This window comes from Chlamydotis macqueenii, chromosome Z (genome assembly GCF_036417535.1).
Source record: "Chlamydotis macqueenii isolate bChlMac1 chromosome Z, bChlMac1.mat, whole genome shotgun sequence".
Classification (NCBI taxonomy): domain Eukaryota; kingdom Metazoa; phylum Chordata; class Aves; order Otidiformes; family Otididae; genus Chlamydotis; species Chlamydotis macqueenii.
Genome location: NC_141593.1, coordinates 58,325,336 through 58,348,759, shown reverse-complemented (window position 1 = coordinate 58,348,759; position 23,424 = coordinate 58,325,336). Strand labels below are relative to the sequence as shown.

Genomic DNA, 23,424 nt, shown 5'->3' with positions numbered 1-23,424 from the left:
CTAAATTAACCATGTAGATGTGAATTTAACTATCAACACTGTATTTTGGAGGCCATCTGTGTAAGAGTGGTGTTGAGACTCACATTTTGGAGCCTGGGACTGCAGCACAGGGCAAGGGGTGTGTACTGATGCCGAGGGAGGAGAGCTCAGTGCTGTGCAGCACGCGGGACGGCTCAGCCCTGGGTCGGAAATCTCCCTCATGAGGAGAAGCCTGCTCAGGAGGGAGCAAATGTGCTCAGACACGGTCTGCATGGAGCGAGCCGTTTTCGATTCTTGAGTCTTGGGCTCTTGCGAGATTAGCTTTTGGTGAGCAGCCAGGCAGATTTACTGAATGACACTTAGGTAGTAAAAAACGGAGTGTTAGCTGTTTTAAGTGTCTGATCCGCTGCATATGTACCATAGACGTAGCTCATCAGACAATGAGCAGTGTTTGCCAACCACAGTGACAAGGGCGCTGGATACTTTGTTCAGTGACGAAAGGTACTGCTAATGTCTGCTTACACTGTTTGGCTGCTCTTTCCTGCTCCATTTTTTTTAGATATTTATTCAGGAGTTTTTGTCTTATTCCTGCTTATCTTTTAATTCCTCTTCCTCCATTTCTGCTTTCCTTTCCAGCCAGCAAAGAATCTGAGGAATACAGAAGTAAAGATTGCGGGAGCTCTCAGCCCTCCCAATCAGTCTGCTTTCGTCCTTTTGAAAGGGGAAGCAATGCAGGAAATGTTTAGTAGGTCAAGCCTGCTCTAGGTTACTGCCATTTAAATGCCATTTATATGCACATGAAAAATTTTTGTTTCTCTCACTCCCTTTCAACTTCTCTGAGTGACACTAGCTAGTATTTATTTCTTTTTTGATTAATCTTATTCAGACAAGGAATAATTGATACCTTTAATGTAACAACAAATGAGCATAGCTGTCTAGAAAGATTTAAATTTCCTTTGTCACAAGACAAGGTCTTTTCAGGTTTCAGCCGCTACAGCCTCAGCTGCCTGTGCACATCTGGTAGAATAAATATGTAGAATCACAGAATCATAGAACAGTTAGGATTGGAAGGGACCTTTAAAGGTCATCTAGTCCAACCCCCCTGCAAGGAGCAGGGACATCTCCAACCGGATCAGGTTGCTCAGAGCCCCATCCAACCTGGCCTTGAATGTTTTCAGGGATGGGACATCCACCACCTCTCTGGGCAACCTCTTCCAGTGTTCCACCACCCTCATTGTAAAAAAATTTTTGTTATATCAAGTCTGAATCTACCTCCCTCCATTTTAAAACCATTATCCCTTGTGCTATCACAACAGGCCCTGCTGAAGAGTTTCTCCCTGACTTTCGAATCAACAGTGCTAAAGCAACTATGGGTTTCTTGTTATTTTGTTTTCTTACGTGAGGTTTTTTGTTTTTTTTTTGTTTGTTTGGGTTTTTTTGTTTGGTTTTTGTTTGTTTTTTTTTGTTGTTGTTTTTGTTGGTTTTGGGTTTTGGTGTTGATTTTTGTTTTTCCTTGAGGGTAACTGGGACAGCTCAGTGGCTTAGCTCTCATCCAATTTTTTTTGACTCTGCCAATCAAGTATTAATTAAATGTGTGGCAGAGTGCTATGTTGGGACATTGCACCCTATGATGGTGAATGGGTTCATTTGAATACATGTACTAAAAAGACTGAGAGGGCATGGTGTTTTCCTGTATGAGTATGCAGAAAATGCTGCTCCCTTTTCCCCCAGGTTATTAGGCGTCACCTTAGAGTGGTAGTTCAAAAAACACATTTAGATCTTTTAGAATTACTCCTGCATCATAAAAATAACAGTAGGAATGGTAGTTACTGCAAAAAGAACGAATAATTTGGTGTGGAATACAGTCTTTTCAGTTATGTCTGCTCTTAGCAAGGAGAAATATCTTTCCTGCTTAAAGTTATTAAGGGTATTTTGGTGGAATAGTGAATTAGTTAACTTTCTCAAGAAATCGGAAGCTAGGTGAATAAAATGAATCATTAGATGTGGTGTGTTTTCTGTTGTTTATTGCAAAGGACATGAAAGCAAAACATTCAGAAAAAAAAATCTTTCTCACCTTCCTTTTTCACCCTTAGTAAACTAGATGCTTTTTGTCTTCTGTTTTTCTTTTATTTAAAAAATTTGGTTTTGAGGACTGAATTGAAAGGCATGATCATTTGTTTCAAAAGAAATGAGAATATATTTAATCACAGACAGTAACAAACAGGCAGAGCCTCTGACTGAGGTCCCAGGTAACTTGCTGTTGGCATTAATTTGCTTTAGAACTTTTTGCCAGTGTCACTGAAGGACAAAACCTCATCTTTATTTTTTGTTCGTATGACTTGTGGAGATGCTCACAGCAAACTGCGAGCCTGCTTTTAGGTGACTGCTAAAATGCAGAAAGGCATTTTGTTTCAGTATTGTCTTTGTTAGCGTCACCTGTTGAGGCGCTTAATGCAGTAATACACTGGCAAACTAGGACCAAAGCACATAATTACACAGAAAATGTAGACTGTGAAAAGCACATGCCTGCTACTAAGCTATCTCTGATTCATTCACCCAGCAGGGAAAGTCAAACCATTTGAACAGTTAAAGGAAAATCATTCTTGATTGCATCTGTCAGCTTTGGCCAGGCAATTGTTTTTTGTTTTTCTGTGATTGCACTTAAAACTTTTTATGCTCCTTTGCCTCTAAATATGTTGATCACCCATGGAGTCAGATCAGCTTTTCTGATGTATTTCTTCTGAAGAGGAACAGAAAGAGTGAAGGGTGCTTTTTTGGCTCCTGTATAATTTGGTTTCTATGCAATTGTGATTTGCCTGGAAGTCTGAAATCCAGATATTTGCCATTTCACTTATGCTGCATTGGAGGAATAAACATGGAGGGAGGAACGAGGCAGAGGAAGGGTGGAGAGTAAAAATGGGAAGAAGCAGAACTATCTTTCGAGGAACTGGGCATTGTCAGCTTTTCAGTGGTTTGAAACAAGCAGCCGGTGCTGTGTCCCATTCATTCGTTCATCCCGTCTCCTCTTCTGTTATCTGTGACTTTGGTGTTCATCCCACCCTAAAATGACCTGAGTTGATACGACATGAAGGTGAAGACTGTGGTAAGGGATGGGGGACTGATATAGCCAGGAATACTGATTTAGCTATTAGTTAACAGTAGCTACTGAGGTTGTTCTTCTTGAAAGCACTACGTGGAGTACTACAGTACAAAGTGGGGCGGTAGTCATGAGAAGATGTGAAAAGGAAGAATTCCTCTAGGGGATTAAATTTTCTTTGTTATCTTTTGTATTTTTGGTACCGTGCTGTATGGTACCAAATTACTGTATGTTAAAGTTAAAACTCAAACTACTGAGATTCTTACACACACACACACACCCCCCCCCCCGAATAAGCAAGACTTCAGTAAATAGCAATGTGCCTTTTTAACAGTTGGTGTTTTGGTATTTGGAGAGGGAGGTGGATGAGGGAGTACAAGGAAAGCTTGATCCAGCAACAGGGCAGCCATTCACCATGAGGTCTCCAGTTCCAGATTGTAGCTCACTTCATAATTAAAATTGATGTTCTAAAATTCCAATTTTACAGCATGTTATGATACTTGGATAAGAAAAAAATATTTTTTTTTTCTGAAATAAGTGGCTCTACCCATTGTTTTTACTTCTACGACCAAGTTGCCTCTCTCACACAGATTACCTTATATTCTCATGTCTTCTGCATGGAGAAGAGAGGTCAGTGTTGCATGTTTGTTCACTTGCTCTTGCTTGTGCATACACACATACGCATGCTTACTTTCTCTCATAATATCCATAAGGGGGTTAAGGAAGTGAAGGAGAAGAATATAAACAGAAAAACCACATCCTGACAGCTGCCTCCAGTTAGTCCTGTTTTTCCTCCTGACTTTTAAGTCTTACAGTGGCTCCTAATTTGTCCCACATGAGTCTTCTCCCTGTGGGGCTGTTTTCCGTTTCCTTTTTGCTTTCATTTGATCCAAAGTAAACAGTTAAAAAAGAATAAACCAATTCAGGCAGCTGTCAATGGACCATCAGCTTTCAGGTGTCTCAGAGAGGAAGAAGAGGACGTATTATTTTGAAGGTAAGAAGGGAAAATGGCAATGAAACTTGATGCCTCTGTGGACCTGAAAAGTATTTCGCGGTCAAGTCTGCTTAAGACAATGTGGTTGCAGTTTGTCCAGGAGATAAATTTTGGGACTGCTGATTTTGTTTTGTTAGTATGTCTACAAACCTCTTAATGTAAAAGGCTTTTTAGATTAAAAATATAGGGGGTTCATGACTCAAGGGAAAAAAATCACAACACTTTACTAGTAACTAATGAAATCTCAAGACCCTTTTCAGAGGGACCTGTTGGAGTATGCAAACATTTTAGCTGCCAAATATGGTAGTGCTGCATTTGTTTACTGATTTTTAAGATGAGGTTCCTACAAAGTCTGACTATATCTTTCCTTTTACATAAAGGAGTGTCTAGGAGCAGGGGAGATAATATACCTTTCTCTTAGAGATGTATAGAGCATGTCAGAGCAGCATTCTCCTACCTGTCCAGTTAGGTTAATCTCTTCTAAGTACAAATTACTTAACATGCCTGTAAAACTCAACAAAGTAATTTGTCATGTTACTTGAAAACTTCTCTGGTCTATATTTAAGGAAGGATCTAAAGGATTCCCATGGCATTTCCTCCGAAATAATGCCAACCCAAAACAAGAATTGATGCAAAATAATGCACTTTATATTGAGGTCTCCAAAATGAATGGCATTGAGCTAGTTGCAGGTCATTATTGACACAGTACAAGAGTAAAACCTATCTTACCAGCTATCTGGATGTGTTTGCAAAAACCTATCACTCTATGATTGAAACTCTGCTTCAGCTGAAATTTGGAGATATGTCTATATCAACTCTTTTCCTGTAATTTCCTAGCTTTGGTGGCTTGGGTTTTTTTTTTGAGGGAGTGGGGTGTGGAGATAAGGATTGAGTGGAGAAGGGGAAGAAGGACTAGTTAAGATGTTTTCCATCTTGTCTACAGTTTGTATGAGCACGATTGTCAGAAAGATTATTCCTACTGTAATGATATGTGGTGCATTTGTGTAATACAAGTTTTCAGTTGAAATAACTAATACTGAAGTTATTCTCTAATGGTAAAGAATAATGCAGTTGGCTTTGAACACCCAGTTCTTTCTCAAGGAAATAGGCCTGTTGCCTTCATCAGAACTGCACGGAGAAGTGGGATCCAAGGAAGATGCAGGCTCCAGAAGGGCAAAATAGACTCTAGTCCTTGCAGTAGTCCTGTAGGAAAGCAACATAGTGAGGGCTAGCTGGAACTTGGATGTGTTTGCCAAGAAAAGTTAGATCTGCTGAAAGCAAGGAGAGAAATGGAGAGCAGAAGTGGACCCTGAGATCAGTCAGGGCTTTCAAGAGGAAACAGGCAGGTTAGAGGGACCTTGGGGTCAGGACACCTCTGGGAAGACGTTTGGAGGGAGAGTTGGAGTTTGGCTGCAGCCAGCGTTGTGAACAGATAGATGGAGGCAAGCTTAAATGAACACTGAATTTCAGAGAAAGCAAGCAGTAGAGCCTGTAGGTGGCATAAGGTGCCTCATATGTGTTTTTTTTTAACAGAGCTGCCTAGTGAAGTGTCAGAGAAACATAGAAGTCTGTGCATGGGATGACTGCTGCTGGGATGCCAGAGGGAGGCTCAGCTTAGGGGCAAATACAAATGTCTTCTGGGGTGGGGGCAGCTGAGATACTGAACTGTAGTTCAATATAGACAGTAGCTGTGCTATCCGTGGTGCTTCTCACTGTTATCAGTACCATTTTTAAATTTTACTTTGCTTTTTTAAAGACAAAATTTGGGCTTTTTGTGTTTGGAGTGACTGTTCAAGCTAACATATTTCACAGCATTTACTGTGAGCATTTCTGTTACCATGTTGCCATGACATCTATCTGTGTAAATTTTTATCTAAGTAAAAATACCCCAAATTCCTCCCTTCCCTCCCAATATTTTGCAGCTGTCTCAACGTTTGTTTTGGTAAAGTACGGCAGTGGGGTTTTGGTAAAGTACAATAGTAGGGTTACTTTTTTTCCTCTTCCCAAAATTACATAAATGAAAGACTAGTTCCTGTGCGGTTTCATACTAGGGAACAGTGTGTCTATACACACATTCTGATTATTCTTATTTTTAAAATTCTGTTGAGGCATCAACTGTGTCTGCACCTTATCAGAAATATAGGAATCTCCATTTTTTTGCTGCTTTAGCAGTTGTAAAAATAGAATAGATATATGTGTCCTTATCCCATAGAAAATGTCTGGTTTAATATTTATTGAAATGGATCTTATTATGCCTGATGCGTATTTCATGGACAAGCAACAAGGGAGCTTTAGGGCCAGAGTTGCTCTCCCTGAGGTTTTGATTTCATTTTCTCACTTTTACTTAACCTAAGTGCTGGACAGTTTTTCATTTCTGCCATTTTATTGTCAAAATTGAGTGTCTATGTATGCTGTGATTTGGTTTTGTGCTTTGGAGAGAGGATGTGGCATGTTGTTTCAGTGAGCCTATCAGCACGTGCACCAGGAAAAGTTCGGTTTTGGGAAAAAAAAAACCCCAGAAGTTAGAAAAAACTTGCAGAAATCAGATAGCTAAGTTGTAAAAGTGTTTCTACTGGAGGTTTATGTCTGAGTGAGCAAGTGATGTTGTGAACTACAGGTTAATTTCCCCAATTACAGAGCTAAAGGAAAGGTGAGTGAGAGGGAGGGGGGCAGAACTGGTGATGGGGGCTGGGAAAGAGGAGAGGTGCCCTCTGCAGGGGTTGGGAGCTGGAGTAGAAATAAGGAGCAGACTTGAACGAGTACTTCGTGCCAGAGAGAGAATGAAGCGCATGCACCACATGCGTGAAAAATGTGTGTACACAAATGTCTATGCTACTGTCAAGGAGTGGTGTATATTTATACTACTATGACAGGGGTAGGTGTTGTTGAATTAAGTATCAACGATGCACAGTTTATGGGATTTTTATCACTGGCACCACTATTTGCCCAACTGGATATAGTAACACGTGCTTGTCTCCTGCAAAACATTCCTTTCATCTCCAGCTAATGCTGTTTAATGGGCCTGGATAAGGACTGTGTAAACAGAAACAGAAGCTGTGTGGTTTGTGTGAGTGCGTATGTGTATGTATTTAGCTTCACTGTTTTTAGTCTCTGTCTCTCTCTCTCCCTCTCTCTGTGAAACAGCAATTAGAAGAATGTCGCCTGGAATAGAGGAAGGGCCTTGTGTGGCTGTCATCTCTCACCTGTTTTTACATGCTTTTACTTCAGGCACATCATTACCTTCTCTTGCGTTGCCTTAGAAGTAAACCCAGCACTGCTGGAATAAGAGGAATAAATCAGCTGTATCTCTGCATATTTGCTGATTTCTGTGCTAAAGTGGGGGAAAAGAGGATCAGGTACAGATACTGCCAGCTGATTTTTGAGAAGATAAATGTAAGGCACCTAGTTGGGAATTAGATCTTTTGCTCTGTTTATTTATTTTTTTTTCTGCTTGAACAATCTTAGCATTTTTACAAATAAAACATTGTCTGGTTCCTTCCTGACATGGCAGAAACTTAATAAGAAAACAGACTATTTGCTGACATCTTTGCTTTGAATTTTTCTTTAGATTTTTCTAAGATGGTAATTATGCTCCTCTCCCATCTATTCCTTCCATCCCTAATCGTTCCCTCCAGCAGAAAGAACAAAAATGCGCCCCCTCCCCAAGTTCTTAAAAAGCCTCCAGCTGCCTCCTACTCTGTCTTGTACCCTAAGCTGTATGAGGGGAAGTCAGTCCAGCAGTGAAGATATTTGTCAACTGCGTTGCAGTATTTGTTAGAAGGACAGAGTAATGCAAGTTCTAGAGATGTTAATGAAGTTGAAATGAAGGTAACTGAAACAGCTTGAAAGAAATAAAATTTTCTGTGTGGTCTCCCTCTGTTGAGGGTGCAGTCAGACCACAGCAGCCATGTACAGTGAAAGAAACTGCTAGTTTACTGTTATTCTTGTGTCTTGTCTATTCCGTGTCTTAAGCAGCAAGTAATAGATCTTAGCCTCCTGTGTGAGATGTAGCTCAGTCCCTGGTCTAGTTAGTTGTTTCTCCATTTATTAAATGGCAAAGAGGACCTCCCTTTGCAAAGAGTTGTTGCTTTTCCCACTCCTTATGAAGATGAATTAATAATTTTTCTCTCTTAATTAGGTTCCATCTGCTGTTCCTGTCTTGAATTCTAAAGGTTATAGTTATTACCATATTCATAAAATTGCCCAACTGTGTAAGAGAACTTTAACAACAATTTTAAGCTAAGTTGCTCTATTATGCCTCATTCAGTGTATGTTTTGCCTTCAGTGGTAGGGAAGCTGATCATGTGGGGCAAGTCCTGCAAATGCTCTTCTGTTGTCTTGTAGCAGAAACATGCCACTCTACCAAGAGGAGTATGTCTGTATTTCAATAAAACTTATACAAAGTAGAGCTTCCAAACACAAGGTGCCCAAATATCCATAGCTCTTGGATGAAAATCTATTTCATATTCTGGCTTCCTCTAAATCTGTAGCGCTCAGTATCTTGTTGCTTGCTATTATAAATGGAATGCTTAAGGATATATACTGACTTAGTTGAGATTGGGTTTGGCATGAATAAGCAACCATGGCTTTCTGTCTCAAGAAATCTGAAAACAAAGTGTGATAGACCAAGATGAATACTATGTGAAGGTCGAGCGATAAATTATTTTTCTATATGGGGCAGAGGATGCTGGACATCTGATCTTAAGGTGCATGTCTGTTCGGGTTCAAGACCTGCAGCTACAAGATAATCACATTGCAATGTTTGGCACAAGGTTAAATTTTCCTTCTCTCTCAGCCTACATGTACAGACGTTTTCTTACCTTTCTCTGCTGTTCTCCCCTGAGTTCTCACTTAGTCTGTAGCAAGTACCTGGAGGTAAAGCTTACTTTAATCTGTTTCCTAGCCATCCATTCCTTCTGATCTAGGCTTACACTGATTATCTTTTAAATGATAGTATGTTTACAAGAAGGAAGCAAATAAAGACATCTCTGGATTGCTTGCTTGACGTAATTCCTTTCTTTAAGGAATACCATGTTGTTCCACTGATAGCTAAATAGTATGGTTACTCTCTGAAATCAGCTTTTAGAAATTGATTCCTCATCTTGCCTTTTGGGTGATTCCTTACCTCATCAGGTGGGTGGTTGTCTTTGTTTCTGCCCTGGCTTGTTTTTTTGCCTTGCAGTCCGCAGTACTGTGCAATATGCTGTGCTCCTAGGTTGATCTGGATGAACATGCAACATGACAGAGGATCTTCGACGTGAGTATCAGGCAATTCCTGCAAATCAGAGATTTGGGGGTCTGAGAGTTGAGATTTAATGAATCTTCTCTGGTCAGTTTTAATAGCTTACTTCCCCTGGCAACATGCTTCACCCCTTCACTCAAAATTACTGCCTGTTCAGTGTGATATATTCACTTAACCCTCTGCCAGAGGTTACCAGCTTTGTACCTGAGTGCTAAAAGAGAACATGTGCCTCTTCCCCCTTCACAGGTCAGTGCATTAGTCTGAGCTGCTGAGGAGAGCAAGTGCTCTAAAGACTGTGGGTGAAGATGACTGAGAGGTTGCTCAGTGATGGAGGGGCAGGCGGGCAGCTGATATTCAGCCGTCCCAGCATGGTTTACCAGAGACATCTGTCAGTGCCCTCAGTCCTTTGTTATAAAGGTGGTAATTTTTTGCCTGCCTGCAGTGGTGAATTACAGTGCTCAGCCCCTGCCTGTGTTCTTGTTTGGATCTATTTGAGAGGTTTTGTCTTCGTGATATTTGAGAATGGCCAGGGAGCTCTGGAGCAAAATGGGTTAAATGTGTGTTAAACACTGTTGAAAATTATGCAGGCTTGATTCCTCTCTGCCTTATATCTCAGTTGGTTCCCTACCACGCTGCCTGCCGTGTTCTTGACAGAGACAGGTAGCGATACACTCATCATTGCTGTCTACGGACTGAAAACCAGTATGAATTGTGTGCACATGGTGTGCAAACTGAGTCAGTTTGTATACTGGAAGTGACAGTCCATTCAGGTACTGAGGTACTGGAGGAATAATCTTAGCTGTGTTGCCATTTAATTAACTCTTGATGTAGCTGGGAAAGTGTGCACAACTGTATAATTTACATACTGACATCTATATCCGAAAGTAGCAATGTATTATGGAGCTAAAAATGAGACCACGTTTAATTTCAGCTTTTGGTGATAAGGGTTTTCTCTGAGATTGTTGCTAATGGTAAAGGAGCTGTGGGGATCTCCTCATTAGATTTGTTTGTGTAGCATAAATTGTACTCACACTTGCAAAGAGAGCTCTGGGACATTGATATTTGACACTAAGCTATAAATTTTCTTTATCTAACAGGCATTTTAAGGTATTTCTTCAAGCACTTCAAGAATCCCATCCTTCTCAGTGTTGCCCTTAGAGCTTAAGGTTTCAGAGAAGAAATACGTCCCAGGAGAAGGGTCAAATTCTGTTTGCATTTGTGAAGCTCAAATATATATATATATAGGAATTGGTAACACTCCACAGTTTGTGTCTGAGGTTGGTTTTTTTTTTTTTTGTGTTAGGCTGATGAAATCTGTGGGTGTTGGCAAATATATTTTTTTTTCCCTATGGCCTTTTGTGAGTGGGTATCTGTAAGTTTTGTGAGTATCTGTCCCTCCTTCTGTCCACAGAGGACAGAGTATATTTGGATCCTGTATACAGATCAGTCAAAAGTTTCTGTTGCTGACTTTTGGGCAAGTTGCTGCATTCTTCCCTATCTCCATTGTCTCCTGCTGTCTCTAAGGGCCTCTTGGATTTGCAGTTTTAGGAAGTATGTCTTGCAGGGGGCGAGGAATCAGTAGAAAGTACCTCAGCCTCCTATGTCACCTTAATTGCAGTTATTCTCAGGATTTGAATTTTGCTATCTGTCTGTCTGTCATCTCTAGTTTGTGGTTGTTATTTCAGAATTTGGTAAGGAGCTGCTTTGGCTTTGCTCATTTTACTGAACTGAGCAAGTCTGTCCAGTCTGTTCAATGCATGCGTATGTAGGCAGCTGATGATTTTATATTTTTTTTTTAATTCAAGATGCTGCTGTAGCAATTACAGATGGGATTTTTTTGTTGCACAGAATTATCAGCTTTATAGCTTAGGAGTCTGAAAAGCCGTTGAACTCAAAAAGGAATATCTATCTTTTAAATTTGGGTACCTTTTATTTGTGTCGTAGTTTAGCCCCGATTGGGACCAGGATACGCAGTCTCTTTCTCACTCCCCCCACCCTCCGAGAAAACAGGGAGAGATAATATAAGGAAAAACAGCTCAAGGTTTGAGATAAGGACAGGGAGGGATCCTTAAAGTTACCGTCACAGGCGAAACATACTCAATTTGGGGAAAACTATTCATTTATTACTACCAAAGCAGGATAGTGAGAATGAGAACAAGATAATTTCCCCCCACCCCTCCCTCTTCCCAGGCTTAACATTATCTCTACCACCTTCCCCCCTGAGTGGCACAGGGAGGAATAGGGAATGGGGGGTTATGGTCAGTTCATCATATGTTGCCTTCCACTGCTGCGTCCTCTTCGAGAGAAGAACTCCTCACATTCCTCCCCTGCTCCAGCGTGGGGTCCCTCCCATGGGCTACAGTCTTTCATGAACTGCACCACCATGGGTCATTTTTTCCACAGGGTGCAGTCCCTCTGGAACAGTTGCCCCAGCATGGGCACTCCACTGGCCACAGCCTCCTTCAGGCATACACCTGCCCCATCGTGGGGTCCTCCCCGGGCTGCAGGTGGATCTCTGCTCCTCTGTGAGCCTCCATGGGCTGCAGGGGCACAGCCGGCCTCACCATGGGCTGCACCTCGGGCTGCAGGGGAATCTCTGCCGGGAGCAGCGTTACTCCTCCCCCTCCTTCTGAACTGCCCTTGGCATCTGCAGCCATTCCTCTCACAAGAAATTCTTCACAACTGGCTCAGGCAGATGCCTCTCAGGTTCTCTTCACATCTCCTCTCCACTTCTTGCAGCCGGGCTGGGCCAAGTTGGGCCCAGTTGGGGAAGCCAGCGGGAAGCCAGAGGGTGAGGGCCACAAGAGCCACAAGGCTCACACCTCCCCCTCTCTGCCCCTACTCAGTGTCTTCACATCATCTTCTTTTTTTCTGTTTTTCCCCTTCTTAAATACGTTATCACAGAGGCGTTATCAGGGAACATTCTGCTACCAATTGGCTTGGTCTTGGCCAGCAGTGGGTCCACCCTAGGCCCGGCCGAGTCCACCGGACAAAAGGGGAACAATTTCTCGCAGCTTCTTAGAGAAGCTGCCACCATAGCCCCCCCTCACTAAATAAAACCAGAACGATTTGGAATTGAAAATGATAGCAATTTAGATTTCATTTGAAATGTAACATAGCAGAAAGGCTAAATTAACAGGCCCTCTTGTGTGGCTAGTGTCTTTCCTTTTTTTTATGTGTAAGATGAATGGATGGAAAGCAAACCAGTAACACTGCTTTTTGTCTAGCATGGCTCATAGATGTAGAAAATCAGGAAATAGCAACTGGGAAAGACTAACATAATTTTTGGCTTACTTACTGGAGGAGTTGTGGTAGGGATGATTCCCAACAAAGGTGACTGGTGGCATTGGAATGGAATCCTGCTCTTTTGACATTAGTAGCAGTTGCTGAAGAAATTAATAAACAAAGAGTTAAAGGCTAGTAATTTTTAAAAGTTTTAGAACAATAATGAGGAAATAGCAGCAAAGGACTTATGTCCTTGCCCAATAAATGGGAGAAGTGCCCCTCCTTCCTTCTGCTGGAGTTCTCATAAAGCAGGAAAGTGTTACCCAAAACCTAGTTTGACTTGCACTGAAGTGTACATAAAATTATCATGTATTCTCCCCTATAAAGTACGCTAGCAGGTTTGAGTACTGTGTCTGGCTTCAAGCCTCATGTGAGACTGCACATGTTGCTGATAGTAGGAGAAAAATTTTCCTTCTGTCTCCCAAACGAAGGGGAATTCTGATGCAGAACTGGTCAATGAAACACTGCCTGTGCTATGAAAGCCAGAATAGTGCATGCATTTGTGCTTTGCTATAGAGGCAAAGCAGCTGCTCTACAAGAGCAACCAGTGAAATTACTGGACTTTAATTGATGTTTGTGCAAAACAGGAGCATTTGTTTTTTCCCTTCTTGTGGTTAATGTTCAGTGTGATAATGCAAATAAGTCCGCCATTCCCCTCCCTACTCTGTCCTGTCACATGTACTTTTTATCTTTTTCCTTTGTCTTCTGGGTACTAGCAGTTGCTAAATGGCTTTTATGGAGGATAATATATTTAGGAAGCAATTTCCATTTGAGATTTTTACTGCTACCTCTCTCTCTCTGTGACCTAGGGAGTGGAAGGCTGATATAATACAGTTATTTCCAAGCTGAGTCACTTTAAAGCATGTGCTTGTAATATATGGTTTTTAATAATCTCTCCTGCCACAGAGCAGGAACTGGTCTCTGAATGAGGACAACCAGATGAAACTTGCTTCCATGTAAACATGACTTGGGCAGAATCAGCCAATTTCAAGGTGGATTGATGTCAGTGGAGTGAAAACAGGATAAGGAAAGTATGAATATGGGGAGAACTTGAGCATCACTTGTTAAAAAAGAAAAATCTCCCTGGGATCATTTCCCTTCCTCAGTCTCCCCAACTCCAAAATCTTCTTCTCCTATCTCATGAGCCATTTGTGATTTTAAGGGTAGGGCGACACAACAGGACAAAAAAACTGAAGGGAAAGCTGGCCTCCTGTGCGGGTGAGCAGAGCGTGATACTGGCTGCTCTCCCATCCTGCAGGCAAGACTGCAGGCCCAAATCAACAGGTTTCTCTTCCTGATGCTCCTCCCAGGCAATACCTCTGTTTGCTGTCCTATTTTTGACCAGCTTGGGATTTTTGTTCTAAATGTGTTGGTGTTCAGGCTGAGGAAGATACATTTTAAAGAAAAAAAGGTCTTGCAGGGTAACATATTTTGAAGAAATTTGTACCAGCTGCATTGGCAGACTCTACTTAAGCCTAGGCTACCCAGACACCTGCAGAGATCCGTCTTGTAAGTAACCTTTCGCAGGGAATGCTGTGTTTGGGCTGTGAGTGTACCTTTTTGGCTCTTGGGAGCAGTCGCAGGAGCTGTTGCTCAACTTGCAGCAGTGACTTATATAAAAACTCATATGTCTTGCAAATTTACTCTTGAGAATCTGGCTGAGCACCCAGGAACTCATGTCATCACTAACTTTCGTCTTACCCTTTACACCCATATTATAATAATCCAGGACATGCTGCGTTGTTAAATGGGTTTCTGCGGCAGGTTTGATGTCCAGTGCTGGTTTAACAGAGATTTTTTATTCTGTCAAGTATCTACTGTACCTGAATATTTTTCTCCTTCAAATTATCTTTACCCCTGAAAACAGTAAAGAGTGCTATTTACCTAGGACATATTATTTTGTGGGGTTTACAAACAGCTTATTCATTCTTAGTACTTCTCTGAGATGCAAACTTTTTTAAACAGCCTGCAAAAATTATCTGAGAATGAAGCTATAAAAAGCTGAGCGCTTGCACATCTGAAATTATGAAGAAAAAGAAACCTGCAGAAATTTGATTGTAATTTCCATGTTGGAGGTGATAGCCGGAGTTTTGCCTTCAGGAGCAAAACATTAGCAAGAGGCAAAGCTTTTTGTAGGAGTTCTGAAGTAATGATGTGGTGGTCCCAACTTGCAGCAGCTCATTGAAAAGCGTAAAATATATTACTGGATCAGCTTTCTCCTGAACAATGTAATTTAGGATAGCATAAATGTGTTTCATATTAAGTGGGATCTTATGTTGATTTATTACGTGACTAATGTCATCCTTCCTATCCACAGTGGTGTGTTTCCAGATTCCATTTCCTACTAATTGTTCGTACATAGTTTCTCTGGTGCTATGCTGTGGAGAGAGTTTCTCTTGAGATGAAACATTTCTGGAAGAAGGCTTCTTTTTGCTGAGGAGCCACATGTTGATTGGCAATGTTTTCTAAGCAGGTTCAGCCAACAGCATCCACACATTTGAATCTGCAGAGATTTCTGTGAAAAATAAATTATTTTTAACAGTTCCTTTCAGTCCCCTCAACTTTCATTTTACCCTTCTTTACAATGTAAATCATCCCCAAACTTTTTTTTTCCCCCTCCTATAAAAATATATGCCAACCAAGAAATGAGGCATTTCTGCTGTAATATTTTGGATAAGCTTACAGCTTTACTAACCCTATTTTATTTTAATCTTCTGTCACACATTGTAGTTCTTGGCAAGCTGAAAAGTTGTGGTTCAGCTGTTGTTTCCATTTTATTTTCTAAAGATGTGATATGTTTACCCAAATAAAGAAAAACTGTGAAAAGAGCATGATAAACTCTTTTCTACACATTCTTTTCTCCACTAAAGTATTGTAGGGGTATATAAAATACCAAGTTTTATATATATATATATATATATATAAATAAAATACCAAGTAATTACCCTGCACCTCAGGAAGTACACAACTACTTTCTATCCCACTTTATGGTGGGATAGCAAGAGCATGAGGACTCTTCTTCTCTGAAACCATAGAAGGAATCCTGACTGTACGTTATTTAAGCTGTTTGTCCAAAAAGCCAAAATTCTCCTTGTCTGTTGTTTAAAATGGCTAGGTGGCTGTTTATGAGCTTTGTTTTATTTTGTGTCTCTCATCTTTTTTTGATATAGCAAATTGTGTCTGTAAAGTAATTCTCTGTTGTAATATGGAAGCAAAGAAGCAGTGATTTTACAGAAATTATTTTTTTCAGAGCAGAATCTCTTGAGTCTCGAGCAGTTAAGTTTGTTTTTTTAGAATCGAATGCGTGCACCATAAGCAATAAAATTTCCAATTCAGTGGTAAACAGTCTCTTTGAACCGAGCTGGGGAGCAAGCTGTCTAATTTAAGTCCTGATCATGACGGTTGGTAAAGGCAGGAAAACATTGCGCTTGAAGGGTTGTTTTCAAGTTACCTGATAACACTGAGGTCTCTGAAAGGATCTCAGAGGAGCCTAGTTCTGTTCTAGCTATTCTAGTGCTAGGGAAAATTGGTAATAACAGCTTGCTTTCCTCTGTTACTAATTTTAGTCTGTACTTATGCACCTGGCATTCCTGCAATTGCTTTCTAAGTTTTATAAACTTGCAAGGAAGGAGTCATTAAGCATCTGTTTGTAACTATGGAAGAACCGCTGCTGATGCTTACACTGAGAATCTGTTCTTTTTTTTTTTCCTTTGGGCATGCACAGATTAGTTTGGATAATAAGAGCAGCAGTATTGGCGCTGTCTTGCACTGAATCAGGTCTTTGATTCTGGAAGTCACAATATTGAAGGGTTCTAAGAAAGTTTAGAAAAATTTTGCAAATATAAATCAATATATTCCCTTGGTGTGCTAGCCTGACATCTAGCAGTTGGTGATTTAGAACAAGAAAAAAAGTAATATTTGAAATGGAGATTCCATTAAAATATTAGTTAGAAATAAGATTTCAAAGCATTTTAACTTCTTGTAATTTTGAACTGACACTGGGTTTCTTCTCTGTATGGGAATAGTGCAGGATACTCCTTTTGTGAATACTTCTGATACTTCTTTGTGCCTAAAATTGCACAAAATTGTTCTTGTAGTTGCCCTTAGGTTGTAAGGAGTTGAAAAACAGCAGGAAAAATATCTAGACCCCTAGTGAAAAATTTGACCAATTTTCCTATGTGCTTTGCTGTGTCTATGCAGAGTCTTCTGTAAATTATTTCATATAACTTGTTTTCTTTAGGAGTGATGATATGAATTGCTCACCTCACCAAAGTGTGTTTTGATCTCAGAAAAAAAATGCTATACTATTTGAAAATACCTTAATCCCAAAGCCACTTGGTGGACAGATTCTGATATTTTGGTAGCAATTAGCAGTAGCGTTTCTGAAACTGAAGATCTTGACACCATTCAAAAAGTAGAGAAAAAGTACTAGAAGCAGATTAAATATTTAAAATGTAATTTTTATGAATGTCATTGTGAAATTAAAACAACTGCAGAATGGAATTTCAGTACAAAGTTGACCAAGAGGTGAATACACTTGAAGGGTATTTATATTGGTAGTTTTTTATTTTTAAATCCATGGACCTTCACTAGTAAGCAGTACTCCAGCTGCTATGTAGCTTTCAGAAGCTGTTGCGTTGATGTCAGTGTTGCTAAATATGCTTTCTTGCAGTTTTGAGAATGTGACTAATGTGGTGTTGTCTTTATGGTGAGGCTGAGATACTGCTGCACTCCTTGTTCAGAACATGTTAAGATCAGTTTTTATGTTCCATATAGTCAATGGTACGCTTTAAACTCAGGGAAGATTTATAAACAAAGATTCCAAGAGTGAGCTTTCTGTGGTGTTTAATTGGGAAGTCATTCTCTTCCTGAGAAGTTACAGTTGTTGTAAGCAGGCAGGAGTGAGAACAACCATCATATAAACTTGCTGAACAAAGCAGCAACAGAATTACAGCTTAATACAGTCTTACATGCAATGTAAGACATCACAGACTACATCTTTTAAAACTGATGGGTAGAGTGCAGCAGGTGCTCTAGGAGCCTTCTGGTGCTTGCTGTTGCTCCTTTTCAATTTCACCTCATCCTGAGTTTCCAGTTTTAGTCTGGTGAGGATTTGAAGGACTTTTGCAGCTCACTGCAGGGATCTTTCAAAGATATGCATGGGAGCAGCTGAGCTGCTTGAGCACAGAGAAAGCTTGAAAATGAGCTGACCTTGAACAAAACATTTTGCTTTGGTTATCGTTGAAGGTAGGAGGGCTGCCTGTTACTTTCTGCCAGACAGCTCGCCCATTGAAGTGAGAACCTTAGCTTCCCCTTGGATTAGCTGTGAAGCTGGCGTACTAAGCACTCTGCTGTAGTGTGTACAGGTTTGTGCTTACTAGTGCAAAATCAATTTGCTTGCCTCTTCCCAGTTTTAAGATTGTCTTTTGCCTGACCAAAGTTTTACAAAATGTTCGGCACAGATATCTGCTAAGCAGAATGGAGTACTGCAGTCCATTTTTTCCTTTAAAAACAAAATGTTTGCATGTACAAAGAGAACAACACTTCTCTAATCAAAGGCATACCTAAAATCTGCAGTTAGAAGAGGATGTTCTTACCCTCCACTCCAGCCAAATCCCAATTGAAAAGTATAGCCTGCAAGTTTGAAATGGGGCCCTTGGTTGTTTTAAGCTCTAGCATGCTGAGATTTTTTCTCAGCTTTTGGATGGTAAGATTGATCTGTGATTTCCGTCGATGATATAATTTAACTTTTGGCAAGCTGTATTGCTTTGTTCAGAAAGGAAAGATGAACTCTGGCTGAAGCTACTGAGGGACACATTTTACATTTAAAAATTATCCAACTAATCTCTCTTTTTAGGTCTCTACAAAAGCAGCTCTTTGTGGAGCTCAGCAATTTAAAATAAAATCATATTTGCTTTTCCAAAACTTGGCAAAACACTGTGTCCAGATTTCTTCTAAGTAGGGAGAGGCCAAGCTGATCTCTCTTTATATTTTGTAATGATATTCTTTCTCGTTCTGTGTTGGACAAGTGGATTTTGGATGCAGTCCATCTGGAATGTTAGGTGCATCGTAGAAACATCCCACTGTTGCAAAGAGCTGCTCTAATTTCCAAGTGCTACTAGATAAATTGCAACTCTGGTTCTGTCAACATTGTCTCTTAGGGATTTAACTGATAGGGGTCACCATCCCTGAGACAAAGGCAGATGTGCTTTTTCTCTGTGCTACTGTATAAGCAGCATCTATGTAAAAATACACGAACAAAGCCTCTGCCAGAATCCCAGGGATGTACTGTTCATATATTTCTGATTCATTTATTCAAGAAAACAATAACCAGATAGGAATGATCACTTCAGATGAACTCTGAAGGACCCAAGAAATGGGAATGCTGTTTTGTGTTCTGAAATTGAGGGTCTTGGCTTAGGTTTTGTGACCTGAAAGGAAGTGCTGGCAATGAAAGGTGAAAACCTGTTTGACTGGCCTGTGGTCTTTTTGATCTGTGAACACAATTTAGCATACCATCTGGGGAAAATGTCTTCTACTGGCACAAGGAGGAAGTAGACAAACCAAGAACAGTGTCCAAATGTACTTTAATTTCTGTTGCTTTTGAATCTGTTCAGTCTCATTTTGATTAAGGGACTAGAATTGTACATCTGCAAGGTACAACACACAGCAATCCCAGTCACTAGATACTAGATTACAACGATATATTTAGTCATATCCCTATTCTAATCTATTACTAAGGCTTTAAATATGCCTCCCCTGCCTTGCCCTCAGCTTTCCTCCTCCAAAAAAACAACAGAAACTTGTTTTAGGTATTTGTAAAGCTGCTTTTCTTAAGCGCAGCACTACAAGCTATCAAAGAAAAAATGAGGTTTGCTACTGTTAATATTATTTAATTTTAGTTAATTGTTACTGATAATGTGTGTACTGCTGTCTAGATTGCACAGGAATAATATTTGAATCTTGGATCAAAGTAGGTATTAATTAATTGGATAAACTGAGTTATCAGAGTTCCTTTGTTAGACTGTACTACACTGCCATTTTTTTTTGTAGAACTTTAGTCTTTTTTGTTGTTTAGGTTTTTTGACAAACAAATCTGTAGCTCGCTCTGTTGAGAAAGAACCTTCTAATTTAATCCTAAAAGAGACTGACTTTTTGGAACTAGAAGGCAAAATATATCCAAGGCATTTCCAACTGTCCTACTCATCTCTAGAATCTAGTGCTCCCTCAATAGCAGTCAAACAGCAGATCTTCTCTCCCTATAAAATTCCTTGCAGACATGGAGTAATTTAGACTCCTTTTCTTCTGTTTTTGCACTTTTCTGCTGAGTTTTCCTGGAAAGCAAGTAATAAACAATTATGAATTAGAGAATGGAGTAGAAATGCAATACAATGTCACTAAAAAGAAAACAAAACTGAATGTGTAGAAACTGAGGGATACATGAGAAGGAAAAGGGGAAGAGCTTAAAACACATTTAAACAGATGGAGCTGAGTATTCATGAGGATCTGAAGAAATTTATATTTTTGAAGGGCACTTAGAAATACTGTGTGGATAATATGTTGTTGAAAGCATAAAAGGAAGCTGCTGACATAAGTAAGTTGAACATTAAAAGGCAGTTAGATCTGTATTACTTTCTTCCATCCTCTACTGTGCCGAATTAACCTTCTTATAAATTTTCCTTATTCGTTAAACAAATCAAATCCTCTCCAAGCATTTGAGAAATATCAGAAACTTTATGGCTTGTTTTTGGCAAAAGCTCAGCAAGCTGAAGGGATTGCTCCCCTAATTGCTTTTTGCCATTTCAGTGCTCTTACAGAAGGTACTGCTACTGCAGAGTTTTTGGAATAAATGTTCCTGTAAGGGCTTTGGTTGTAATAGTCTGGGTTTAAAACAAAATCCTACCTAAAGGTGTGCAAACCTGCCCTGACTTACTGGGGCCATACCAGGTTGTGTTGCAGAAGCAGCAGAGATGGGGTGGGTGGGTTGGGAATAGCAGAAGGGCTCTCACCCAGGGCAGCAGTGCAGGCGAAGCAGGTAAAGGATTTGGAAGAGTTTGTTTCTGAATCATCCTGAAACCGATGTACCCCTCTTACTTGGTACGGAGCAGTCCTTTGCTAATGAGGAGGTGGGGAGAGGAGTTTGGGAGGATTTACTGTTCCCACCTCAATGTAGCCCAAGATTGGCCAAGGGTGGGACTGGAAAGAAATACTATTTAGGAGTGTGTTTTTCTAATTTGATAGTCACAGAAGATCACAGAGTTGGTGCAAAATGGTAAAATACCTTGCCTGGAAAAAACATCATGTCTTTTGTAAGAGACTGCTCTATGGCAAATATTTTTAAATCCCTGAGTCATACTAATAATTCTAGTATATGCCCATTCCCCAAAGTATTTTACAAACAAAACTGAAGGTTTTACTCCTTCCAAAAGGGAGTCTGTAAAGCAATCACTTGGTATATTATCCAAATTTGTTATCTTTTTTTTTTTTCTTTTTTTTTTTTTTTTCTCTTTGGACAGTCAATGAAAACCCGGCACTATGGTGTAATCCTTAGCTCACGTCCTTAAATAACATTCTAAAGTTATAGAATTGCAGGACTGTTCCAGAGTATGAGTCTGAGTGATACAATTGTTACATGGAAAGTACTATAAACTTATCTTTACCAGTATATATGTTTGAGAATGAAAAATGATCATGTGTAAAATGACTTATCAAAGCCGGAGGGGAGAGTCTGTTAGTTAAGGAAACATTGTCATGGTAATAGTTGCTCTGTTTCGCCACGTCTCGGACTGAGCCAAAACGCTGATCACTTTAAAATCTGTTCTGTGTGCAGCACTTGTTAAGCTTACATTTGGAGATGATCCTTTAATGGCTGAGGTCTGGTGTGCGTTGAACGCTTGAATTTACTGTGGGTCTTCAGAGACAAGTCAATTTATATGGCACAGCATATGAGGTGTTGAAGGCGTGTGCTGGGATGGGGTGGTGGCCCCTGGGGAATATTTCTTGCAAGGGAAAGGTTACTATGGTGATGCCGGTAAAGCAAGAAATGAGGTAATACTTTTTGATGGTTGGAGGGAGAAGTGAACAACTCTCACAGATTACTTTTTTTGATACCTTGGGCACTGAAGAATATGTTTTGATTTGGTTTTGTTTTAATGTTTAATCTGATTAACCAGTTACGAATTTCTGTCTGCAAGAGTTACGGTTCACAGTATATTTTCACTGTATAGCCCACTTTGATTAATCATCCATGTCTTTCCCTGGATGAGAAGCAATGAAAGACTCCAGTTTCCCTTTTTGCTGTATTTCAGGGATTAATGGGAAATAGTGTCAGGCTTTGTCAAGGGACGATTTTTCATATTAACGTTTGCAAAGCAGAGACAGTGCCCTATGCTGTGGCTCTTTACCATATTCAACAGGAATGTCCTTCAAAGTCTTTGTCAATGATGGGTATAAATCAAATACTGAGAAAAACAGTACATACTGAATTTAACATAACTGCATTTTTTAATAGGTAAGTAGGCTTAACTTTTCCCCATCTTAAGCCCATCAAGATCAAAATCAAGCAGGCCTTCACATCCACAATTGAAACTTGCCAGCCTTTTCCTTTAAGTTAATGATGGTCCAAACTCTCCCCACTGCTTTTGTCAATACATCTTTTAAACGCGAGCTTTAAACTTAGGTTTGCCTTAGTCTTTCTTTTCTTTATTCTTTTTAAATTCTTTTTCTTCTTCACAGCTTCAGGCCCAAAGACTTCTTTTAATAGGTGTTAGTTAAGGCCTGGAATTGAGTAGACATTTGTGAAGCAGACTTGAAGTTTGGAACAGAATTGTCCTTTATAGTTTTTCCATGGAGGAAAAAAATCTTCTTATGAGAATAAAGACTTTAGCCTAATCTCTTGCCATCTGGAAAATGTAGAAGCCAGAGGTTGTTGGCACTAGGTCACATCCCTTATGTAAACTGTCAAATTCTTTTCATATTAATGGCATATCAAGTTAAACCCATGAGATTTGTCATTGGCCAGAGTTAATGTATTGATTTTTTTTCTTTGTTTTTTCTTTTTTCCTTTTGAAAATTTTGATTCTGTCCTGTTAGTACTTGATAGCATTGACTGATTTTTTATAAATGTTGGTCATCTTGGTTGAGTATAGAATTTTATAGTCTTTCCCAGTTCCTCAGTTGTCTAGTAAGTGATGATGTTTTTCCAAGGCACATAAATGTGAAACCTCCATAAAGGGGAGAATTTTCTCAAGCGACTTTTACAGCTAATTAATTTGAAATGAAGCTGGGGACAACTGCTAGGTGCAGTGAGATGGCCTGACACATGCCACCATATATAATTCTAGTGCTTAAAATTTCTGGGTGTGTGCCAGCATCCAGTATGGTAGTTGTCTGTAGACAACTCCTGTACAGCCTTAGCACAATCAATCAAATTAAGGTTTCCCCCCGCACAAAGGATTTAGCATGGTGTTTGTTGTTGCTTTTTTTGTTTGTTTGTTTGTTTCTTTTACAAGCAGGCAGACTGGGGGGAGTCGGGTTGCCATCACATCACACTCCTCGTCTTTGTGCTTGCAACATGCACATAAAAGTGACAGCTTGCCTCTGCCGATTACCAGAGGAAAACAAAGAGTGTGGAGATAGGGCAGAAACAAAGAAAGAATGTTTATAATCATTAATTTTTTCGTCTGGGAAGGTAACTCTCTCTGGAAATTGGCCCTTAAGCTCTTAGCTGTATTGACAGCTTTATTCAAAGAAGGAACACTTGCCAACAGCTGCTGTTACCAAAGTTGATAGGTATTGATTTTTTTTTTTTCCTTTTCTGAAATTTTT

The 23,424-nt window shown here is 40.0% G+C and overlaps 1 protein-coding gene across 1 annotated transcript in view; it reads left to right on the top strand.

The window, feature by feature from the left end:
• EFNA5 (ephrin A5) overlaps window positions 1-23,424 on the top strand; it is a 212,818-nt gene that overhangs the window by 45,153 nt on the left and 144,241 nt on the right. The gene's annotated exons all lie outside the window — the stretch shown is intronic.